The 15648-nt window shown below is 39.8% G+C and overlaps 1 protein-coding gene across 3 annotated transcripts in view; it reads right to left on the bottom strand.

Annotated features, from left to right (window-relative positions):
- Positions 1-15648, bottom strand: part of NFYC (nuclear transcription factor Y subunit gamma) — a 63395-nt gene that overhangs the window by 38063 nt on the left and 9684 nt on the right. Inside the window, exon 1 of one of the 3 annotated variants that reach the window (XM_030867753.3) lies at positions 12591-12811. The exons of the other annotated variants lie outside the window; for them this stretch is intronic. The gene's annotated coding sequence lies outside the window, so the exon portion shown is untranslated. Of the gene's footprint in view, positions 1-12590; positions 12812-15648 lie in introns of those variants that run through there. 3 annotated transcript variants of the gene reach the window in all.

Raw genomic sequence — 15648 nt, forward strand, 5'->3', positions numbered from 1 at the left:
AACACTATCAGTATTTTGTATGATGGAGAAAAAAGACCAAATATTTTAGTGAAGTATTCTAAAGCAAGGGTCCACAAACTACAGCCCACAGGCCAAATCTGGCGTGCAGCCTGTTTTTGTAAATTCAGTTTTCCTGGAAGACTGCAGCCCCCATTCACGTACATTGTCTATGGCTGTTACCACGCTACAACAGTAGAGTTGAAGTGCTAGAACAGAAACTGTATGACCCACAAGCTGAAAATATTATCTGGCCCTTTAGAAAAAAAAAAGGATCTGATAATATAATGATGGGGAAACTGAGTGTCAGAGGTTTGAAAAGCTTGCCCTAGATCACACAGCTGTTACATTGCTTCCTCACCTGTTCAACCTCCATTAGGAGTAAACTAGGCCAGCCCTCTCTACCCCACAGAAATATTTGTTAATCTCTCTGACACTCCACCCTAATGAAAGTAAATAAATTCTTGAAGGAAGAATGACAAGTACGTAACTGGGTTTTCAGACCCTGAGCCTCAAAGAGAATTCTAACATAAGCTGCAGAAAGAATAGTGCCTGTAAGTCTGAGCTAAAACGTAATCTAAAACAAAGAGCCATTTTGCTTACTGGATCCCCTCTGAGACTCAGAAACTCTAAGAACAATCTTTTGCCCAGCTTCTAGCAGGATCCTGTGTTAATGTATGCCCAGGAGAGGTGAAAAGTGTGATTCTGAAGAATGTTTCAAAGATGCCAACTTAAAAGCTTTAGAGTTTTACCCTCAATTGATCTTCACTCAGCTCAGTGCCAAAGATATCAGTATCATTCCAATTTTACAGATAAGAAAGCCGAGGATTGGGTATCTTACGTCACCTGCTCAAGGTCACAATATAGTAAATAGTGCAGCTGGAAATACAAAAGCTCTAAAATTCTGTTCTTGATTTAGTACAGATCGTTCATTCTCACTTTTTGTTGCTTTAAGGTATGTGTATATTCAAACTGTCCAGGGAGATGAGCAGTCTCGGCTTGGATCACTGACTCAAATCCTTAACCCAGAAGATCATTTTTATCCACTTGCTCACAAAATCTCTGTGGCAATCACAGAAGATGCTAATGGCACTGCTATCTCCTATCATATAAACATCCTTCTCTTATTTCTCTGTTGTCTCTCTCCTTGCTCCATCACTCTCTTTTCTATTTTATCCTCCCTCTTGCTTGTCTCTAGGACAGTCAGTAGCACCTCTGAATACTCAGCAGCAAACAGTGGGGGGCAGTAAAGTACAGGGTAAATACATAAATAAAATGTATCGGACCTGGAGGTTCTTGCTCTCTGGCTACTAACTTGTCACTTAACTTCTTGAGGCCTCTTTCACCTCACAGGGCAGCTGCAGCACATAAATGGGAAAGACACATTAGAAGGCCTTGAAAAATACCAAGCATCATATAAATGCCAGATGGCATATCAAAACCACTGCTCAGAGCTACACAAGACATCTACTCCTGGCCTGAATAGTCTCAAACACAGTACCAAGCCCAAACACAAATCTCCCTCACGTATTGTAACAAGTAACCCAATTTGCTTCTTTCTCTCTCTAATTTAGACTACTTACTTTATTATTATTATTTTTTTTTGCGATACGCGGGCCTCTCACTGTTGTGGCCTCTCCCGTTGCAGAGCACAGGCTCCGGACACACAGGCTCAGCGGCCATGGCTCACGGGGCCCAGCCGCTCCGCGGCATGTGGGATCTTCCCGGACTGGGGCACGAACCCACGTCCCCTGCATCGGCAGGCGGACTCTCAACCACTGCGCCACCAGGGAAGCCCCTTACTTTATTTTTAACACGTGTCCTAAGAGTCCTGCATCAGATGCATGGAAACAGATGCAGTAAGAAATCTTCTTCCATCTCTTTATAAGCATAAAATAATTTTTAAAGCCCTTTAAACAATTAAATTTAGAATGAATGTACTAGTTCCAAATAAAGAATTCAAGATGGAAATGACTAGGAATGCTCTTAACTTAAATCCTTGGGAATGTCAATGATCAGTAGCCATGCAGGCTCTCCCTCTAGACAAATCCAAAAATATAAAAATGCTTAGAACGTGTCTCCTTGTACACCTCAGACTTCTGTAAGCTAGAAGTATGTGGCTGTTTTGTCTTGCAGAAGGAAGGCAGAGGAGACCTGAAGTCTAGGCAGCATCCTACCCCATCTGGTCCCACCAACCAAGAAAAAGATTCAACAGAACACTGAGCTCTGAAGAGAGCTCTGGCTGCTTCTATCTCCATCCAAGATCTTGGAGTAAAGGGAATATATTCTGAAAGCAGTAATTTTTGAGACTATCTCATGGACTGAAACCAACTTTTTAAAGATTTTTGGGACTAGCACTGATAAGAAGCTTGCTCTCACAGTATGTACAACTATAAGAAATAAATATACCCAGTGACCACTAAACTTTTTTCTCCCCAAGAAACCATTCCTGGCACCCAATAAATCTATTTCTACAATTATCATATTCACTTTCTTCACACGTATATTGAATATTATTATTATTAGGCACATTATTTCTTAAGCCTAAAATTTCCATGCTCCTATTTTCTCCCTAGTTCTTATGTAACTATCTTTGTTTCTGACACATCCTCAAGGGAAACATGCCTTGCACTAGCGGAGACAGTCAGTAGCACCTATGAATAGGACACATCTACTGAATAAACAAACACAAGCTCCTCAAGAACTACTTCAAGACCCCAAGTATCTTTGACTTTACTCTGGGTTCTTTTCTTTGAAATGTGCATACAGGGAAATCCCTTCGCAAGTACCTGAGCTCAGCTGTGCAATAACCTTTGGTCGTAATACAATGGAAAAGTCAAAAGAGAGTAGGGATGGGGAGAAACCTGTTCTACCTTAGAAAATGTAGCAGAAGTGTACATAATTATCTAATCATAGACTCCACTGGAAAATGGAATATTGTGCAGGTGAGTTAATCCATCTAAATACTGGAGAATTCTCGATTAAAAACCTGGAGGGTGTTATAAAAGTGCCAATAAGAGCCTGGCTGTATTGATTTGGCTGTATGGGTTCTGCTGATTCACAGACACACAGAATTCTGCACTCTGCTTAGTGTCTTTTAGCATTGATTTGAAAGTTAAAGCAAGCAAGAAAGGACACGAGAACAAACAAATCCTCCAAGTCAACCAAACTCTAAATCTCCCACCTCCGTGTATACAGCTGTCAGGAACAGAGAATGTAAAGATCACTTCAAAGAATGCAAAGCAACTGAGATGGTTATGCTAATCCCTTGCGTTTGTACATGCTTTACACTTTGGAAAGTAGCTTTCTTTACATTATCTCATTTGTTTCTCACAGCAAACACAACACAGGTGCTAAATATTCCCATCTGACAGATAAAGATACTTTATCCAGGTAGACTGAGGGACTTGCCTTAGGTTACAGGGCAAGTATATGCCAGAGCCAGAACCACAACCCATATGCCCTTATTCTCAGTTTTGTGCTCTTTCACGGCATGTTCTCTTCCCTCTTTAGAACTGATAACTCAGTAGATGACTAAGAATTTAAGAACCTGTGGATCTTCTCAGCCTGGGACATAAATCCATAAAGCCTTTTATCTTTAGTTTTCCTGATCATTCTCCTGGACAAAAGTACTCCAGGGACTTCCCTGGTGGCATAGTGGTTAAGCATCTGCCTGCCAATGCAGGGGACACGGGTTTGATCCCTAGTCCAGCAAGATCCCACATGCCGCGGAGCAACTAAGCCCGTGCACCACAACCACAGAGCCTGTGCTCTAGAGCCTGCGAGCCACAACTGCTGAGCCCACGTGCCACAGCTACTGAAGCCCATGTGCCTAGAGCCTATGCTCCGCAACGAGAGAAGCCACCACAGTGAGAAGCCCGTGCACCGCAAGGAAGAGCAGCCCCCGCTCACCACAACTAGAGAAAGCCAGAATGCAGCAACAAAGACCCAATGCAGCCATAGATAGATAAATAAATAAAGTACTCCAAAATGCCAAGATGTCAGATTCTTACACATTTCGAAGTGGAAAGCTTAAGTTTTTCAAGCTTGTTAAAGCTGCAGTTGCCCACAAGCACTGGGACTTGGGGATATCTGGTCACCAACCAAGAGTAGAGATAAAAAGGTCCAGTAGATCAAGTTCACTCTCTGGGGGCCTGGTGATGAGAAGTCACTCTATCTTTTCACTATAGTTCAGAGCAATAGCCTTAGGCCCCCCTTACTGGAGCTGTTTTCATAGCTGCACACTTATAGGAGGAATCATCTGGTTAAATTCTATGCAATGTTTCAAAATTACAGCCTTTGCAACACTGTGAACATGGTGACAATGTTATTCTAATTATGCAGCCATTACTCTCAGAATCAAAATCCCTGTTCCAACTACCTTACTAGGGATAAAACTAAGATTATAAATCACAGCTAAAAAATACAAAGCAACTGATTATTTAAGAACACCATGACTCATCTAAAAACATCAATCTCTGTGGTTCAAGATAAGAACTCAAATATAAGAGGTGCCCAATATATACCACAAAGTATAGATTTGCACAGCTAAAGAACACTATAGGCTTCCCTGGTGGCGCAGCGGTTAAGAATCCGCCTGCCAATGCAGGGGACACGGGTTCGAGTCCTGGTCCGGGAAGATCCCACATGCCATGGAGCAACTAAGCCTGTGTGCCACAACTACCGAGCCTACACTCTAGAGCCCGCGAGCCACAACTACTGAGACCATGTACCACAACCACTGAAGCCTGCACGCCTAGAGCCCGCGCTCCGCAACGAGAAGCCACCGCAATGAGAAGCCCGCGCACCGTAACGAAGAGTAGCCCCCACTCACTGCAACTAGAGAAAGCCCGCACACAGCTTTCCCAACGAAGAAGGAAAGGAGGAAAGAAGAAGAGAACACTATAGAACACCTAACACAATTCTAACTTCATATCTATTTGGAAATCCTTCAACTAGTTATCTGACCTTAGTGAATTTAGGATTAACATAAGACAATTTCCCAACATTCTGGTAGTACTCATACTAGTATATAATCTATTTGCACTATGTTTCGTTCTGAAAAGAGGGTTATGTTCACCTATCTTGTTTGACAAAAACTTTAAAAATCACTCCATTAACTGCAAAGTACTATGTTTCATACAAACACATCACATTGCTTAACTACCTTCAAGGGTAGTTTCATGGGCATTTGGCCAATTAATTACCAGTAGAGAAATAATCATGGAGTTCAAGATATAAATAACCAAGTAAGATGGCTGGAAATTTACCACTATTTCTCTAGTGAAAAGTTTCTTATTGCCTTTATTTTAGACTGAGGATAATTACAACATATCTAGCCTAGAAATCTGCTAAATCCTACAGATGAGGCTATCCTAGTCCTGGTAATTTATTGTGTGTGCTGCTCTTCAGTGTTATCATGACCATGTGGATATAAATTACGTGCTAAGTAAATGTTGCCAAATTCCTACTTGTGTATTTATGGTTGGCTTCATGCAGAATGCTGTCATTTAAGACTTTACAAAGCTAACACCAGCAAGATTAAGCCTGATGCAACTCAGGAAAAAAAGTCTTTGCATTGGATGGAGATGTGGGTGTATACTTAGAGCTTAAACAAGAAAGCTTGAGGTTATGCATGCACACACACAGACATAAACATATACATAACTAAGCTCAAGGAGCTAATGCATAACATTTCAAGGAAATACTTGTACTTCTTCAGAAAAAGTGAAGGCCAGATCGTAGGGCAGTATTTCTAATCTTTTTCAGATCAAGGCACACACAGAAAATGTGTTAGTATTAGCTTTCTGAATATTTAACCTATGGGCTGATACTGATATCCTCGCTCAGTTTAACTTGTGACAAGATCGTGTATCCCGCACGGTACTCTAAGTATTCAGAGGAAAATGTGGGGCTAGTAGCGATACCTTCACTTTGTTGTGTTTCCCTAGATAAGGGAAGATATAGATATTCTCTAGTTTTAACTAAATTAACATTCCAAAAAAGAACAAGTGACTTTTTAGAGTGAAGAATACTAACTCATATATGACAGCTGCACACTCAGATAATAGGGGTACACAATCAAAAGAGCTTAGAGAACACTGACCTAGAGAACTCTGCCACGCTCATTTCTAGATGTCTCAACTGCAGGGGCCAAACTTTTTTGCGTTTCCATCATTAACAAGAAGCTTTATTCTTCTGGTCCTCCGCCCACCCTCTCCCTTGATTCTCCCATCCATTCTCCAGGTTCAGCTACGATCTTTATGAGCTTAAATTCCAAACATATGTTACCAATTCTGGTACTTCTCCAAAGTTCCAGTCCTGCTTGCTAAACATCTCCAACTGGAAAGCCACCCAGAACTCAAACTCCTTTTGTCTAAAATTGCATCTATCTTCTTCTTTCCCCAAACCTGCTCCTTCTAACTTTTCTGTTTCTATCCTCCAGTTTCTCAGGCTTGAAATCTGAGTCATCCTAGACTCTGTTCAATTCTAATCAACTGCTAAACTTTGTAATAACAGTGTCCATCTCCTGACCTTTCTTCACATTGCCACTATCTCTGTTCAGGTTCTCATCACTTCCATGTAATAATAAAGATGACGGTAATAGCTAATGCTATTCATTTAGGAGTGTGTGCCAAGTATGGTTCTAAGCCTTTTACACTGCTATCTCTTTTCACCCTCATAATAATCCTAAGGATTGTGAACCTAGTATGTGAACTCAATGCATAATGTTCACTGTTTCTACTGTCCTCTACTCATTTCTACATAATGATGCTTAATAAATCTTATAAAAGCACAGCTCTGATAATGCCACATCAACCTATTACCCAAAATCTCCAATGGTTTCCCATTATCAAGCAGAGACAGTTCAAATTTCTTAGCCTGGCAGTCAAGGCCCTCCAATATCTGACCCCAACTTACTTCTTCAGACTTCTTTCTTTTGCCACTCCTTCCTGTCCCTAACTCATCTCCTTATGTTCTAAGCAGACTAGACCATTTACTGCTCTCTTCAGCCCACACTACACTTTCTGAATCATGACCTTCCTCCTTCTGTTCCCCATGCCTGAAGTGCCCATGTGCCTACCTCCCTGAGTCCAACACCCAGTTAACTGCCTTCCTTCATTGCTAAGCCAGAAGAAAAGGTCTCCCCTCCTCTGAATTCTGTGTCCTTTGCTTGTACTTTCCATAGCAGTTTCATATACTTGATATACATCACCTGTCTCCCCTATCAGATTGTTAGATCCTGTAGTAAAATTTTATTTGTATACATTTTTAAAATCTCCACATAAATGAGACATGCATGCAGGTGAATTAGTGAAAGAACTATAAAGCGTCCAACTTTAGTATTTTCTCAATGGCAAGAACTATATAGCTTAGGTAGATAAAGGAAAAATTCATTGTGTCTGGATATTTCCAGTCAAGAGGGTCTTCTCTTTAGTTTTCTATGTAATTGAAACTATGGAGACAGACCAAAATGACAGTACCTCCAAGAAAAAAAGGATAACCAAGTGAATCAGCACTGCTGTTTGCTGTGGTTATTTTAGTCTCCTTTCTTCCTCTGAACTAAGGAACACAAGGTCACAAGCTATGTTATGCCACTTTAAAGTTAAACATTTGCAAGCTTTTTTTTTCCTTTAGTTCTGCCTTTACACTGGAATTTACCTTCATTTCTTATCCTTCAACTGCCCTTTTTCACTGCAGGGTGTAGAACTGTAATTTAATTTATAGTAAACACTCTTAGAGAAAAACTTTTGGTCAATTACTGAACAGTGGAGTCTGGCTTTGGGATGCCGAGGGGAGTGACAGGAAGATAAGGGTAATAATGCAAATAGAATCTAAGTTCTAAAGAGCCAGGCCCAACAGAGGCAGCAGAAAGAACAGAGTAAAAAGAAAACTAAGCTTCTGGAAAATGCAGACATGAGGTGGATACCATCCAGCTGTGTCTACTATAATTTTCAGTCACAGTATACCTCAGGACTTAAATATAACATAAGTTACATAATTCAAATTCTTGTTGTTTCAATAAGCTGTACTTTTTGTTCAAATATATGAAAATGGTAAAAAGAGAAAAAATTTTAAATTTCAAGTAGATTATGCTCTACCAGAGAATATGCAAAATAAGAACAAAAATCAAACCTACAAGTACCCAAACACACACACGTGCAGATACATAATACTACTTTGCTGGTAGTAAAGATTAAAGTTAGCATAGTTAAAATATTATTTTGGGAGTATACAGACAATGATTTCTATTTCAGTCTTGTCAAATCCTTAAAACGATCCTGGGATCTTTGTTTATTAAATACAGGTTGGCTTTAAGGACACACTCGAAGAAGCAGGCCCAAACTTGTTTGGGAATTAGCTTGTTCTTGAGGTGTGTTAACAACAACAAGACTAACTGGCATGCAGGTGTTGTATTTGTGTACCTTAGTTTACTTCCTTGTAATGCATATAAGTGACCCAGCTCTCTGGGACAGCTTAGCCAGGTGGGTACAATTAGCTTCCTAGCTTATTCTCAGCTTTCTGAATAAGCAACTGGCTGAGGCAAGAGATCTTCAGATCCCAAAAGGGACAGTAAGTCTGCTGCCACAGAAGACTTTCTAACCACCAGACTCCACATGAAGACTTCTGAACCTCTTCCATGGCCCACTTTCTCTCTGTTCCTTCTGTGTTCAAAGAGCAAAACTGTACAGATGTACCAAAAAGGAAGACAAATATGAAAAATAAGAAGTAACCACGGCCTAGAGGAATAAAAGAAACATAGAATAAACTAAGCAGGAGTTGAATCTCTGACCAGCCACTAAAAAGGCCAGTCATTAAAAAGCTGAAAGACTGAGACAACTAACCTCTCTGGGTCTCAACTTCCCCACTTTACAACAAGGGAACTAGGCTAGATCCCTAAATAATTTCCATTAGGCTAACTTAAGACTATATAAACTCTGTATGCATATTTTATTGGGAATAGGGATAGGCAAAAATAACTTCTTTCACTAAGACGACCGTGTATAAATGACTAGCTTTAAAAATGCTTTTTGGGTTACTGGAACCTCCACAAAAGTATATAGCTTCTTTAAAAGGAGACCCCCATCTTGTTTTAGGAACAAAAAGTTCCCAGTGACCATGATTGCTGTTTTCAAACATACACATCCCTGAACTAGAATTTTATTTGCAGAGGTCAATGCCAATTTTGCCAAACCTTATTCCATCTTATGATTCTTTCAATGCACAGAAAGGAGGCAGACATCAATGCTGACTGACCATGCCTGAGAGGAAATTACTTAATAGGACAGGAAATCTAATAGATCACAAAATATCCACTACCACCACCCCCAGTGGGGGTGGGGGAACCCTAAAAATAGATGACACCAGGCATGTAAAATGGGTGAGAAAGAAACCTCCATGGGTTCCCGCCATTTACCCTGGAAATGTATCTCACAATAGGTATCAACTGTGAGAAATGCATTCCCGCATTTATATTTTGATGAGACCAAGTATTTTTTTTTAAGTCTTCATCCCAACATTTATTAGCTTATTACTACTTTGCAAGCTAAAACTACCTCCCAAGTTTGAAAACTGACAGAAAAGAGATCATATGACCACAAAGCAAACAAAAAGTGGCTCCCATTTACTTTATAAATATTTGGTACACAAACTAAAAATGTTAACCCCTGCTTGGTAAACATCTGAAAATATCACAACCTACCTGCCTTATATTGCAAATCTTAGTATCCAATCAGAACAGGTTCCTAGTTTTTATTCTGGGAGGTTCCTAAATCTAACAAGGGTTTTAAAAATATCAGCATTCTCATTTCATCTTGTTCTAAGAGGCCCTTAATTTCTGACAGAAGGGTTAAAATTCTTCCATAGGAATCTTGGTAAAGGAATGTTTGATGGTCTCAATGTCTGCATTACACAGGGTCCTGTCAGCATAAACAGGTATATGCAGGTGAAAGTATGTGAAACCAGATTAAAAAGAGATGTACCAGGTTTAAACAAACTATTTCGTAAACATATTAAAAGAATGGCATTTTCTCTTTGATGTCACAGCTAACTCCATAAGCATTTAACCCCTAGTTTAGACTAGTAACAGCTAACGTTAATGCAGCACTTCACAACTTGCAAAGCACTTTGACATACATGATCTCATTTGAGACTCACCACTAAATAGAAAGGTGCTATTTTTAGGTTCCATTTTTACATGTGAGGAAGCTGACACTAAATGGCTGACTTGCCCAAGCTCACAAAGCTGGTGATAGCTGAACACAGGTCTGCTTTTGCTACTGCACAATGCTGCCTCAAATAATGTAATCAGAGTAAACAAATGCCCAAATCTCAGACCCCATCTAAGTCTCCCCCGCCAACACACGCACCCACCCTCCAGCCTAAGTTATAGTTAGCTGTAGGTCTTTGCTCCTTATGGAAGTAGAGTTTTCTTCATTTCTCTGGGAAACATTTATTTGGCTAAAGTGTTAAATGAGGAGATCATATTAACACCATTCAACATATACTGGAAAATATCTTAGTCACCAAGGGCTCTGCATAGGCATGCCTAGGTGCACTTCCCCAGGCAGTAGGGCAGATTCTCAGAGTCCATGACCCTAAGAAGGTTAAGAACCCGGGCTAGAGGCAGTAGCTACATATCTTTCCAAGAAGCTAAATCCACAAAGTTCTTAATTTAAAGAGTTCTATCTAGGCCTCATTCTGTGAGCCATTTACCTTCTGCCTCCCCCGCTCCAGGCCTTCTCCCAGGGCCAATAGGCTCATTCAGTATCTACAACTGTTTTTTAAATCCCATTATTAAAAACTGGAGTAACTGGTAACATATAGATCAATGACTTGTAAACAATAAATTTAAAATAATTAACTGTTAAAACGTAATCTTTAACACACATGCCTTTCTCTTAGGACTTAACTTCCCAGAATGACCGTTGCCTTTTTTTTTTTTTCCAGAATGACTGTTTTCTTACCATAAGCATTCCAATTTCCCAAAAGAAGTTTCACAAACATAACTACCTTGAACTCCTGAAATACCATTCTTCACTAAGAACCCTCTAAATTACATAGAAGACAAGGTAGCATGCAAGGAATTCTGAATCTGTCAGGCAGTTCACTCAACTATCATACCAAAAAGGATTTAAATTTTTTTTGCTGGGGGGAGGGAATGAAGAAGAGTGGGAGAGAATGAATACAGCCCCATTGTCTTATTGCTTGAAAACTCCTAATTTGAATCTATAACATATTCCTACTAACCACTGGACTTGAACATCAGAAGTACAGCTTCTTTTCATCTTAAATAGAGCTTTTCAGTCCAAATCTGCATAAACAAACTTTGTCCTTCAATCTTTCAACTCCTCGGCAGTTTTTCAAGGTCACTTTTGCGAACAACGACAGAGGCCTGCATCTAGCAACTTTGACTGCTACACCACTCCAATTCCAAGAGCCCAAAATCTAAACCCCTATCGATCCTCTCAGGTAAATCCTTTACTCAAGGGGAAGGCAACCCAACACCCTCCAAACTTCTCCTCTAACAGGGCCTGCTCCTCTTCCCCACCCAAAGGCTGAGTGCTGCCAGTTCACTGCTCCATACTGAGTCTGCTGCAGAAATGTTCCAATGACCTTCATTCCATATTTGCAAATAAAAAGAAAACAAAGAACTGCTTTTTCAAATCAAGTGTATTATAGATCTTAGTACACGGCATGGAAGATTTCACTATTCACAAGAATAGGCTGGTTACCAATTAGCCAGCAACCTACATTAGTTTCATATCCCTAGAGAGGGAAAAAAAAATACCAAGGGCAAAAGACAGGGTGCCTCTACTCTTAACTTTCCTATTCACAAACTGCAGGTAAATTAGGATTTTAAAGATTTCATACAGAAAATGAAAAGCGTTTTGCTCACATCATTTAAAGGAACCAAATCAACACCTGACAAAATGTGTGAAACTGGCAGAAAAAGATCTGCTCTTGTCACTGCCAATATATTGGAGATGTTTCTAACCAGCATTATAAGCTAAAATGTGCATTTTAAAACAAAGATTTTTAATTAATCGGTACTTATTAGAATCTAGAAGCAGACAGGTAAATCAAAAAAGTTATGGGAGAATTTCATACTGGCATGTGGGCCTTTACCATTAGAACCTGCATCAGTGCAAATCATATTTTCACACGAATTTAGAACAGCAATGGTGTTGCTTCCACCTCTGAAAACACAAATGTCAACAAAGTGCATGGAAACAGAAAAAGTCTTACAACTCAGCTTATTCTGTAGGATAGCTTCAGTGCACTTGAACAAAGGAAAATTATTTGGAAAACAGATAAGTTTACCGAATGCAAAGAGAAAGTGCTTTGCTTCTGTGTGCCCCTGAAAAATGATTAGCCTTTCTTCATGTACCTGCTCTACTCAATACTCAACTAGGAAAAGAAATCCTAGTTGAAGGGCATGCAAAATCTAAACAGAGCAAGGTATTCTAGGTGCACCAAAAGGTATGCATGGAATGTAAAGTGGCCATTTTCTGAAACAGTGCAACTTGTCTACACTCTCTGAAGCTAAACAGTTTCTACCATTTTAACACAAAACAAAGAATTAAACTTACCGGGAACTGCATTAATTTTACATGTAGTTATTTATATCTCCTCGGACAGGGAGAATTTAAGTCACTCCTATCCCTCCCCCCCAAAAAAGGACGGAGGAAACAAAAGGCAGCAGGAGATGCAGAAACCTGAGTCTGGAATGTCCAGTCCAGTGAAAACCCGAACAGCTGTCCCCCCACCCCCCAGCAAACTATTCGCCATTTTTCTTTGTCTTTCAGCTGACCCCTGCCTCAGTGAAAAACTCCGAGGCTCCAATGAAGCCCTGCAGCCTCCTTCCACTTTAACAGTCAAAGGCATTCAATCTAGCATGCTATTTGACACCAAACCTTGCCTCCAGAGTGGTCCCATTGGCTGAGCTGCTTTATCAGCTAAGAACACAAAACCATGATTGGCTGATCACGTCATCAGTTACCTCCTTTGTACACTTCCTGTTTTAAAGTTACCTTGAGAAGCAGAACAGGGGTCAGATCCAGACTTCAAACTACGAGGAACTTAAGGCTTCAAAATGCCTGGCAAATGCACACAGCAGATGCACTAGGGCCACATGTGCTTCCAAAACAGAAGATACTGAAAATTTAGAATTGTTCTTAAAATCATGCGAAAGGGTTGTTACAGTTCCCACCCAAAGGATTTCTTATTGGCTGTCAGAGTTCCATTTAAAAAATTTAAGGTAATTTAACTGCTGCTGATTGGCCATCAAAGATGTCTGTAAGATACTGCTACAGTATCCTATGGCAGTAAACCAGAGAAGCAATGTGCACAAGGTCGGAAAGTTGTGACTTAACTATCTTCAGTTTTCTGTTAAGCATTAACAGAAGAAGAAAAAGAAAACTGGGTGGGCTAAATCCAATGTCACCAAAGAAAATACAGATTCTTTAAAGTAACAAAGAGTGATATCAATGGTCATACAATGGTTTGCAAGATTTCTGAAAAGGCATCTATCATTATGTCCATGGTAATTTTAAAAGCACACATTAGTACCACGACAAATCACTTTATTTTGAAATACAAACTAATCTAAATAGGAAAATTCTGGGATAATGTATGAAGTTAGTGACAAGGACAGTGGCATTTTCAGAAAGTCTACCAGGAACCCAAGAGGGAAATATAATGATAAAGGGGGGAAAAAATTGGCAAAGATGAGTGAACATCAGTGAATATATTGTTTAAAACACAATATAGTTTGATAGATTATTTAGGGTGGTTATAAAATGTTGCTGATTAGCTTTTAATATAACAGAGTTTTGATATCATAGAAGATAAACTTTTCTACCACATTTTCAAGAACAAGCAGCAGGGGTGATCTCAAGAGAGATTATAAGTATCGTGGTTACTGAAGACATTCTGGGGTGCTGAAGTTTAACCAGTGGCAGTCAAAGACTTGTTTATGGATTGTGGGCCCAACTGTTTAGGTTTTAAGAGAAGCCTCCTAATATGGTGAAAATCAGTTAATATATATTCTTTTAATATTCAAATAGAAACATCTCACTATTACCTGAGGCCTTTAACAATCTCCTTATATATCTGCTTCCTCTCATCAAAGCAAAGTATCCCAGGACTAAACAACACAACTGTTTTGCCAGGCAGATGAGATCTTTTCTAGAAAAACTTTGGTTGATCTTACATGAGAGGTCATTATAGGCATATGCAGAGATCCAGCAGGTCACTGAAATAGAGGCAAGGCAGACTGTCCAATCACTTTGCCGTATTAACTTCTCTTCGAGAAGGAGTGAGGTGCAGAGAAGTTAAGCAACTGGCCCCTAGCCATTCATCTAGGAGTCAAACTCAGGTCCCATTTAGGGTGGTACTCTTCCCATGGCACTACACTGCTTATTAAGACATGGAGCACCTCAGGGCACATCCAAGGAAATTCTTAGGTGTCACATACAGTCCTTCATTGGTATCTATGGGGAACTGGTTCCAGGACCCCTGCATTTACCAAAATCTAAGGATGATCAAGTCCCTTATATTAAATGGTGTAATACTGTTGGCCCTCTGTATCTGAGTTCAGCATTCACAGATAGAAGCTGACTGTATGTATAGGTAGCATAAATCATTACACCCAACTTCACTAATTTAAAAATTACAAATTTGACTAATGTTTAATTTGATATGTTGGTTAGAGATCTAGCTAAGTATCTGACAAACAGCACTCTATAAGTTGATACAAATTTTATTACTAAACTACTAGAAACATTTAACTAGTAGCAAATCACCTGTATAATTTATAAGGACTTGAAACAACTAAATTATTAAAAACACTATACATTAAAATATTAAGGAACTGCATGGCAATTTCACTATGGCATCTAAACAAGAGCTTAGTTATGCTAACAGGGTGCACTGTTGGATGATTCCTGAAGCTACAAAGAGCTACAGGTATTGTAGCTCTTTTCTGAAAAGTTTAGATCACAGCTTCTGAACAGCTACCAGACTCGAAAGAGAAGGCAGAAAGCCAACAGGCCAGTTGTGTGACTTATTCACACTAGAGCCTCTCTTAACCTCGTAACACTGGGGGTCAAATCAGCTGCAAGGAAGCAAAGAAGCTCCTTTGAAGGGTGGGAGGCACAGGAATATGGAAAACATGTTCACATCACTGATCATTAATTAGTGTCACTACGGCAAAACAATAAACACTTGGAAATCAGGCAGAGCTAGTTTCAAATTCTGATTCCTCTACTTATTAACTCTATGACCCTGGGCTAACCCTGAGCCTCAGTTTCCTCATCTTAATATATGGATATCACCATCTATATCACAGAGCCACTGTAAGGATTAAATGAGCCAGCATATATAAAGTATACTGTACTGTGTCTGAATAAGCATTGAAAAGAAAAGTAAAGTACTAAAGGTCATCCAATCCAAATTCCTTGTTTTACGCAGCGGTTAAGATTCAGAAAGGCCTAGCTCCTTAGGGCCCCAAAGCTACCACAACACAATGTCTCTCTTCTATCTCCAGCATACCCTGCAACCCTGCAGAAAGAAACCCCTGAGCCATAAAGGGCAGTACAGGAGGACTTCCCAGCTGCTACTAAAACTCTTCCCCAGTTTTTATGCCAG

Source organism: Globicephala melas, chromosome 1 (assembly GCF_963455315.2).
Source record: "Globicephala melas chromosome 1, mGloMel1.2, whole genome shotgun sequence".
Taxonomy (NCBI): Eukaryota; Metazoa; Chordata; class Mammalia; order Artiodactyla; family Delphinidae; genus Globicephala; species Globicephala melas.